This window comes from Daktulosphaira vitifoliae, unplaced genomic scaffold, assembly GCF_025091365.1.
Source record: "Daktulosphaira vitifoliae isolate Bord-2020 unplaced genomic scaffold, ASM2509136v1 Scaffold_1, whole genome shotgun sequence".
Lineage (NCBI taxonomy): Eukaryota > Metazoa > Arthropoda > Insecta > Hemiptera > Phylloxeridae > Daktulosphaira > Daktulosphaira vitifoliae.
In genome coordinates this window covers 8,433,884-8,443,616 of record NW_026099572.1, presented here as the reverse complement: position 1 = coordinate 8,443,616, position 9,733 = coordinate 8,433,884, and the positions used below count along the sequence as shown (strand labels likewise).

Here is a 9,733-nt window from a genome sequence, read left to right as displayed (position 1 = left end):
TTTATTTTAATATTTTATAAATATTTAAAACTAAAAAAAATAAAAAGATAAAAATGTTAAGTTATTTTTAAAATGACATTACTAATGAGAGATTTAGATAATAAACACCAAATATGAAAAAGATTCTAAGTCACAGAGAGCACAAACGCGAAACAGTCTGGTACAGAAACGCTTCATGACCAGATTTTTATAAAAAAAAAATTAGGTGATGAATGAGCTAGAAATTGCTCTTTTATAGGCCTGTTTTATGAGGGGGAGAATTAGTTTAATTTGCACAATGCTTCTCATTGGCTAGGTAATTAATTTAGAGAGATCTATGCGCAATCTATTGTTCTACTAATTTGCGTTAATATTTCATACATACATTGGTGTTTTTATATCTATCTACTCTCATTATAATGCGGTTTATTAAAAAAGATCATTATTATAAAAATATAAACAAAATAATGTTATAAGTGCTAAATATCTATTACACCAGTTTAGAAGAGTTTAAAAATCAATTTTTCAAGATTCCAATTAATTTAATCATTATTGATTTTAAACATTTTTATTGCCTTCTTCTTTGTTAATNAAATATAATTTGATTAATACAATATTAATGTATAGTGCAATAATGAAATATAAAAAAAAATGAAATAAATATATTAAATGGTCCTATATATGCTATATAAATCTATAAATATAGTGATTTAGTTATAATGATATAAAATATAATGTTGAGTAAAAAAAAAATATAATGTTTATAAAAGTATAATAATAATAAATGTGCGTTGAAAATATTTTAATAAACATGTAATTAAAATGTTATAAAATAAACTAAAGTTAGTGCTTAATATAAAATATATAAAAGTGTATAAATGTATAAAAACTAATTTGATAATAATAATAATAATGTGATTAAAATGTTATAAATTAAAATAGAATTAGTGATTTATATAAAATGTATAAAAGCATATAAATGTATAAAATTTAATGTAATAATTTGTCAATAAAAATGATATAATATTTGATATACTAATGCCTATCCTTTTAAAAATAGAAAGATATATCAATAAAAATAAACTATTTTATTTAATTGAATTTAAAAATATAATAAATACACAAAATATATAGAAATTCTTACATAAAAATTACTTTTGATTATATATATATTTTTTTTATTTTTATCAATTTTGAGATTATGGTTTTATTTTGATTGATTTGGTTCTAAAATGTTCATTTGGCAATTAATGTTAGTACTGCAACTAGGAACATATATTTATTGCTGTCGTTTTTGATCTTGTTTTTTGTTTGTTGTTTTTCTTCAATTTCTTCAATTTCTTTTTAAGATATTTTCTTCTTTTGGTCTTTTCAGTGTTTTTGTTGCGTTTAGGATTTGTATATTCATATTCGAAATTAATAGTAGTTGATATATTGTATTTTGAATTGTTTTCTGTTTTTGTTGATGATATTATAGCTACTGGTCTACTCTCAAATATGAGTAATCCTGTTCTTATTTCTTGTTGTTGACATACTCTTAAGTATGATATTGTATTGAAGTCAATAGTAGCTGGAAAACCTCGTGTAATTTTTTCTGTGATAGCTAAAATTACTGGGCCAGAATCATAATAATTTACACAATTATAATTTTTTCTATATATTTTCCATTGTGGATTTTGTTGTGTCCATTCTTTAACGAATTTTTTTATTGAAAAGTTAAATTGTCTTTGATATTTATTAGATGTATCATAATTAATGATTTTATTATATTTTAAATTAACTATTGTTAATAACCAGTAATCATTTAAATGAAATGGAAATAATAATAATTTAAGTGTTGCTAAATTATTTGTATTTGTATTGTTTGATGTTCTGGAATTAATATTTTTAAATAAAAATACTGAGTCAAATATTTTAAATTCAGTAGTTGATCTTGATTGTAGCATTTTCATATTGTAATAGATATTTAGCACTTATAATTTTATTTTATTTATATTTTTATAATAATGATCTTTTTTAATAAACCGCATTATAATGAGAGATGATAGATATAAAAACACCAATACATATATGAAATATTAACACAAATTAGTAGAACAATAGATTGCGCATATATCTCTCTAAATTAATTACCTAGCCAATGAGAAGCATTGTGCAAATTAAACTAATTCTCCCCCTCATAAAACAGGCCTATAAAAGAGCAATTTCTAGCTCATTCGCCACCTTATTTTTTTATAAAAATCTGGTCATGAAGCGTTTCTGTACCAGACTGTTTCGCGTTTGTGCTCTCTATGACTTAGAATCTTTTTCATACTTGGTGTTTATTATCTAAATCTCTCATTAGTAATGTCATTTAAAAAAAAAAATAACTTAACCTTTTTATCTTTTTATTTTTAGTTTTAAATATTTATAAAATATTAAAACAAATTAAATTTTTATTTTGTATTTTATGAGTTGTGTCAATTAAGAATTTTTTTGATTCTTTAATTGGATTGTCTATTCAATAAGTGCATTTCGAAAATCTACCTTAGCACATCAAGTGGCTAAAACTGTTGGTAAAACAATGGTTTATGGCGTGTCACTAAGGAGATCGTAGAGTGTATCTTAAATTTGAATAGATAAGTGTTTGATTGATTGCATAAGGTGCTGATAGTTTGTTGAAATCATTACCCTAGCACATCAAGTGGTTAAAACTGTTGGTAAAACAATAGTTTATGACGTGTCACTAGGGATTGATTCTCATATTCTGTCACGCTCTTTTCGGCAAGTAGTTTTAGACTCTGTAAGGTCCGTGCATCGACGAGTATATCTCCGATGGTGTAGCCAGCCTGTCTCTAACTCTGTCGACTCTCATATCAAACACACAATTCTATAAAATACTAATAGTTTATTGAAGTCATTACCCTAGCACATCAAGTGGTTAAAACTATTCGTAAAACAATAGTTTATGACGTGTCACTAGGGATTGGTTCTCATAAGCTATCTGATTATAATTTTTCTTATTTTAAAATATAAAGTAACACATATACTCAGACACCAAGTATAAAAAGGAACTACAGTGAAGTAATATTTCAAGTTTAATAATTTGCATAATTTTACAAAAATTAATAAGTAGATAAAAGTCAGTGCTCTCTTTTATTTATATTCTTTTTACAACAAACGATCAAACTAGCCGGACACAAGGTAAGAAATTATATTTCTAAGCATGTCATAAAATTAAGGGTAGACTTAAGATAAATCAAGAATAACTTTTATCGAGGGAATAATAGAATTGTTAAAGGTGGATAATTTGAAAAGTTATTAATAACTACTTTCTCACCATTCGGGTCATAATAGTGCGCGTTCAACGTAGATGTTTTAACTTGTATTATACAATTACATAAAGAAAATAATTCAGCCATTAAGGCTTGGCGCCCAACAATTGGACAGTAGCATCTTACATGAACACACGCTGTTTCCCATTCATATAGCATGACCAATAAATATTAAGAGTCGTAAAATCCTCCTCCGTAATCATTGCACATTTCATTGTAGAATTAATATGACTCAGGTGTGAATCATCCGAATATAATTTTCCTTCAATTTACTTTTTACGACAAACTACGCGCAATGGTAGGATCTTAATAACGAGTTCATGGATATATATATTGTATGCTATATTTTCACCTTGTAGCTAAACGTACTTCAACAATCCGTTAACCATAACATCTATATATAATATCTACATTCTATTATTATTCCTCTTTCTTAATTATAAAAAATATAAATATCACACATATGGCCGCTTATTTTATTTCCTTTATCATCCTTCATTATAATAATTTCTCTTCATTCTTTTTATTATTATAATTAATATCCTCGTTCTAATATCTTTTTTTTATGACAACATTACTCTCAAAAATTTGTAAAATCTTCCCTCATGTCGCATTAACTGGGAACCTCTCAAAATTAAAATAACTTTTTATAAATAAATCCCTTAAATATTTTTTTTTAGTTTGGTATAATTTTTTTGAAAACTTTACCATTTACCTGCTCAAAGGGGAGATTCAAAATGATAATTTTTTCATAAAATATAAACTTTTGAAGATTTTCCGAAACATTGAGCTTTTTAAATATATGACATATTAAAGTTTATGTTATGTACTATAAGTTAAAAAAATATTGTACCGACACTATCTATATGCAAATGAATGCTGTACTATATTTATGTTAAAATTTTTGATTTTGTATTTTATATTTTCAACTTTAAATTTTAAATACAATTTTTTAAATTAATACTTCATTTATATTCTCTTTAGCCGACATACATTTTTAAAAATCAGAACATTTCCCCTTATATATAGGAAATTCAAAATTTGAATCATACGTATAAAAAGTAGTGCTTTTTAAATGTATATTTTTAAAGTGTTCCAGAAATAATTAGGAGCTTTTAACATAACATATGATAATATAAGACTGTTACATATAAAAAGTAATTTTATTGTTGCCTAAGTAAAAAAAAAATTTTTATTTTGATGTAAATATCATTATTTTTTTATTTTAATTATTTACGCTTATATGTAGGCATCTATTAGGTATATAAAAAGAGGAGAAAAGTACTCTAAAAATAAAAATTAAGATAGAAGTTTTGTGTATAAATATTTTTTAATTTTTATGTCAAACCAATAAGTATATTAAAATGAAGGGATTGCCATTTCCAAAAAAATGTTTGCTACCAAGGTTTATATAAATATTATAATTTTAATTTAAAGACTAAAATAAATATGAACTAACAAAGACCAGAATAATCGAATTAAGAATGATAACTTTCTTCTTTTTTTTTTTTTTTTTATAAATCCATACTTACATTTTAGATACACATTCGCTATAATGGTAACCATTTTAACAACCATTTTAAGCTTTTTTATAAAAATAACAATAGAAAATATTAAATATAAATAAATGATAAAACTTTTATTAAAAAAACGGTAGCACAAAGGGGTCGTGGCATAGTTGGGACAAGTATAGATGATATAGATGACAATTTAAGCTAATTTAAAAATTTAATGTTGTTTTTCATAACAGAGAAGAGGTAAAATAATCAAAATAAGTATAAATTTATTTTTAATGTAAGTTAGATTCATGTAAATTTTATAAAAAAATATGGACTCATTACTATGGAAAACCTTTGTATAGATATTTTAAAATAAATAAAATAAAAAAAAATTGGAACACAAAAATATCATGTTTTTTTTAAATACGGCAGCCATTTGCACCTAGAATATAGGTATTGAAGATAAATTATATTAATTTTTGAGGATAATATCTTCGACAAGATACAATTTGTGATCTTTTGACGATACGTTAAGAAAAATCGGTTTAGGAAGAGCTAAGAAAAAGTAGTAAAAAGCAAAAAAAAAAACAAGTAGGGTAATATTGGGAATTCTGGAATCCTACCCTTCCTCTCCATCGGAACGGTTGACGGGCATGGTCTCTCGATGGTGGAGGTAATGACTGTAGTCAAGTGCCGGTGTTGAGAGAACATTTTCTAGTCTCCGGCAAATAAAAACTTATTTGAAAAATAAAATGATCAACACAAGATTATCAGATTTAGCAGTTCTTTCAATATAGAAAAATATTTCCAAAAACCTATATTTGTAATCCAAAATTTTTCTTACACATCGGGCGAGACATAACGACGACGACGATTACGTTTGGGAGAGAGTATCGGCTTAACAATTTACAAAATATAAAACAGATAAAAGTATGAACAATATTAAAATTATACAGGTATTGACAGTGGTGGCTAGTGTATGTGTCACATAGGGAACGATTATTAAACTGATAAAGAATATTGTGTGTATAGCGTTCACCTTGACAGCAACAGTACAGTTTTCTGATTACACGGCCGGATACAACGTACGCGCGCCCATTAGCAAATCAAAACAGTAAATTTATCTATACCATATGAAATAATAATAGATATAAAATTCACATTTTGTCGCGTTACCGCACAAACATTTAAAAGTTCTAAGAAGTTACCTTTATTTATGCTATCGCTACTTTCATTATCTCCACGTTGAGCAATGTTTTGACAGACTGTAAAAAGTAAAATTTCTGCAACAGTTGCAATATAATAACGATTTTCTTTTATAACTGTCTCATTTTCTCTATAAATAAGAGTTAAAACAGATTTTTCAGTTTTTTCAGTCATTTTGTATCCTTTCTATTTAGTTATACATAATTTATGTGAAATTGATTTGTCATGCTGCTTTATACCACTATTTTTTTCCAATTTTTATATCCTGAATCAGAAAATGGTGATCCAGAGGGATCAGTTGAAAAAAATCGACAAGGAAAGCAATAACACGAATTTATTCTAACCATGGGTACTATGTAAACTTTGTGCGCTGTCACATGGCCCACTTTGAGGTAATAAACTTTTAGCAGTTACAAGATTTTCTTTACGATGGGCAGTTTTTACTAGATCACAATCCGCAATATCGGAATCTGTTGACAATTCATTAGAAGTGCCTAAAAGCACATTGAAATTCAAAAATTTTGGTAAGTATTGAAGAATTTAAATCACTACATAAATTTAACTTTTACACCTGTGATAGTGTCACGTTATCATTATTGTGAGAATTATTATAATAATATACAGACAGCACATCCGCTGCCTGAGACTGGTGAATTAACAAATAATATTAATTGCCAGATTGGCAATAGTTCAAATTATTATAAAAACCCAAAAGACCTGACCATCTTGGTCAGTCGTCTCCAGTGCCTTGTATTGTTCACAGTCTCAGTAATCGGTTGTCGCTGTCCAGCTTACTGCTTAGAGTAAAATCTTTGTTTTTTCCTTTTTAACCTATCTACTCTCTTCCACAACATTTCAGAGAACTCGTGTCTTGCACTTCGTCTACACCTCATACCTAGGTGTTACCCTTATTGCTTTCCTATAACAACAGCCTTTCAACACACACAGCTAACCCGGAAAGTCAGTCGAGCACGGTAACTTCCGTACGACAACACGCACGTGAACACTTAGACAGCAGGCACCATATCCTCATCTTCATCTTCGTACACATTAGGTTCCACTTCCCACTTATTCTGGTACGACACACCGATGAATTAATTTTATCTAGTGTACCTACACAGCTGTGCTAGTAATCTAGTATAAACATTTTTTTGTTAATAATATATTTTAATATAAGTACCTACTTAAGTCAATTGATAAATATTCTTTTTTATTATTTTTTTAATTATTTTAAAGGATATTAGTTATTTATGCACACCTATAAAGAATACTTTTAAACATTATTTAAAGCAGTTAATAAAAAATTATTTTAAAAAGTATTAAAAGATTATTTTTATTTTTAGTATTAATTTTTAAATAATTTATTGAAATATATTTATAATCATTTAATATAAATTTTAATAATATATATGTTTATACTTATTTTTCATAAAATTATTATCTAGAAAATTTAACATTTTGATATTGAATAAAATTACAACACACAAGAAGGATATAAAATAAAATAATTTAAGATACATCCATAGGGTATATGATACAAAATAGAAGTGTTTAAATACTACTTAAATACAAGGAACAAATGTCAAATATTGCTAAGCCTACACATAAAAAGCCTTGTTAAAAAATGTGAAACCTAATAAGTAATAAATAAAAATAACAAAATATAGGAACTAAATTAAATATGAAATTTTATATAAGAACTAGTCATTTTTTATAGTAAAATGATAGTACCCCCAATTCAGAGATATTGTTGTTAAAATAAAATAAAATGTTTGAGTGTTCCTTTAACTAAAATTGAAAAGGATAACATTACATATGTCAGAAGTAGACAACAGAATATGGACGATTATTAAAAGATGTTGAGAGTAATTATATTTTGATATTTCTATATAAGAATATTATACAAACATAACATATCACTAAAATTAATGTTAGTAAAACTTAACTATACTAGAAATATATAAATAGGTACATTAATAGATTATTTAATAGTAATGTAAAATAATACAATAAAAACGATCTGGTTTGCGGCAAAATTATATGTCTTGCGAATAACAGGAACAAAATGACAGGAAAACAACGATTAATCTTAACCAAAAGTTAGTGTGTTTTGAGTATCACTTTATATGTAAAGAAATGGTTTGCGAAATTATGAGTGTATATATACCCTTTTGCGGTAGTTCAAAAAGAACACAAAATAAAAAAAAACGAAACGATAACATACCGTTCAGTTTGGTATCAACGATACTTGAGCGAGCGTTTAATTGTGAATGAGTAATTATGACTCGTTTTAACGAGTCGCGTGGAACTCGTTCAATTATTTTTACCAGCGGTCAATTACATTGATAGGGCGATCACAACAAAGACACCATATGATTGTATACGCAACAACGATAAAATATGATTATTTTTTCTCTTCAATAACACGAACCATATTATACAAAGATAACCGATAAATCACCCACTCAAATCAAAATTTCTGTTATAACTGAGGGGGTGAGAATCTATCCTGGGAGGGTGCAACTGCCTACCCTCGCATACTTTAGAGCCGTCCCTGCGCCAATATACAAACAAATTTACATGATACAAATTTAGCGACCATTCACGAGAAACAAATATATATATATAAAAAAACCAGAACAGGTGTATCGCGGCACAGTGTTGACGTGGCATAGTTATCAAGTAGAATAATATCTGACAGTGATTAAAATCACTATAAAAAAAAAACGCTTAGATGCAAATCTTTAAATAGTATTTAATTTTAAAATATTGGTGGAATATTCCAAAAGCTACATTATCTTATATTTCCTTATTAATATCCTGATTAAGATAGAGTATGTCAAATAAAAAAGGGATTATTAAAAAAAATTATTTCTCATAAAAAAATTGTGTTGATCGATACACTTTTCAATAAGTTATAGCATTATAAAGTTAAAAATGTAAAATATAAAATAGAGAATTTTCACACAAAAAAAGCTTCGGTAGCCATTTTTATCATTAAGTCAAGTTCAGAGGTCATATTTTTCCTTATTAAAGTATATTACATTAGCTTTAATTTAAGATATATATAAAAGTGTCAGACTTTCTGAAACACTTTCTAAAGTTAAGTGTAAAAGTAAATTTTTTGTGAAAAATTTGTCATTTTAAATCTCCTCCTGTGGGCATATAAAGAGTCAGATTTATAAAAATAATATACCAAATGATAGATAAAAAAAAACCAGCACAGGGGGTCGCGGCACAGTGGTGACGTGGTATAGATGGATCAAGGATAATGATATCTGACAGTGATTAAAATCAATATAAAAAAAAACGCTTCGATGCAAATCTTTAGATAGTGTTTAATTTTAAAAAATTGGTGGATTATTCCAAAAGCTTCATAAACTGCTAGTTCCTAATTAATATCCTCATTAAGATAAATTATGTCGAATGAAAAAAGGATTATTAAAAAATAGTATTTCCCATAAAAAAATTATATTGATCAATTCACTTTTCAATAAGTTATAGTATTATAAAATTAAAAATATAAAAAATAATTTTTTTACAAAAATTGTATTTTTTTTATTAAGTTTAATGTCTGTTTTCACCATAAAGATAAAATAAAGTCCGAAATTTTTTTTTACCTTTATAAAGTATATTACATTAGCTTTAATTTAAGAGTGAGAGCTGAGAAAAAGTGGTAACAGACACAAAAAAAAAGTTACGTTGAAAAAGTTCTACTTTCTATATGCATTTTTA

At 26.2% G+C, this 9,733-nt stretch overlaps 1 protein-coding gene across 1 annotated transcript in view; it reads left to right on the top strand.

Moving 5' to 3' along the window:
* Window positions 1-9,733, top strand: part of LOC126894982 (putative uncharacterized protein DDB_G0282133) — a 175,613-nt gene that overhangs the window by 35,616 nt on the left and 130,264 nt on the right. The gene's annotated exons all lie outside the window — the stretch shown is intronic.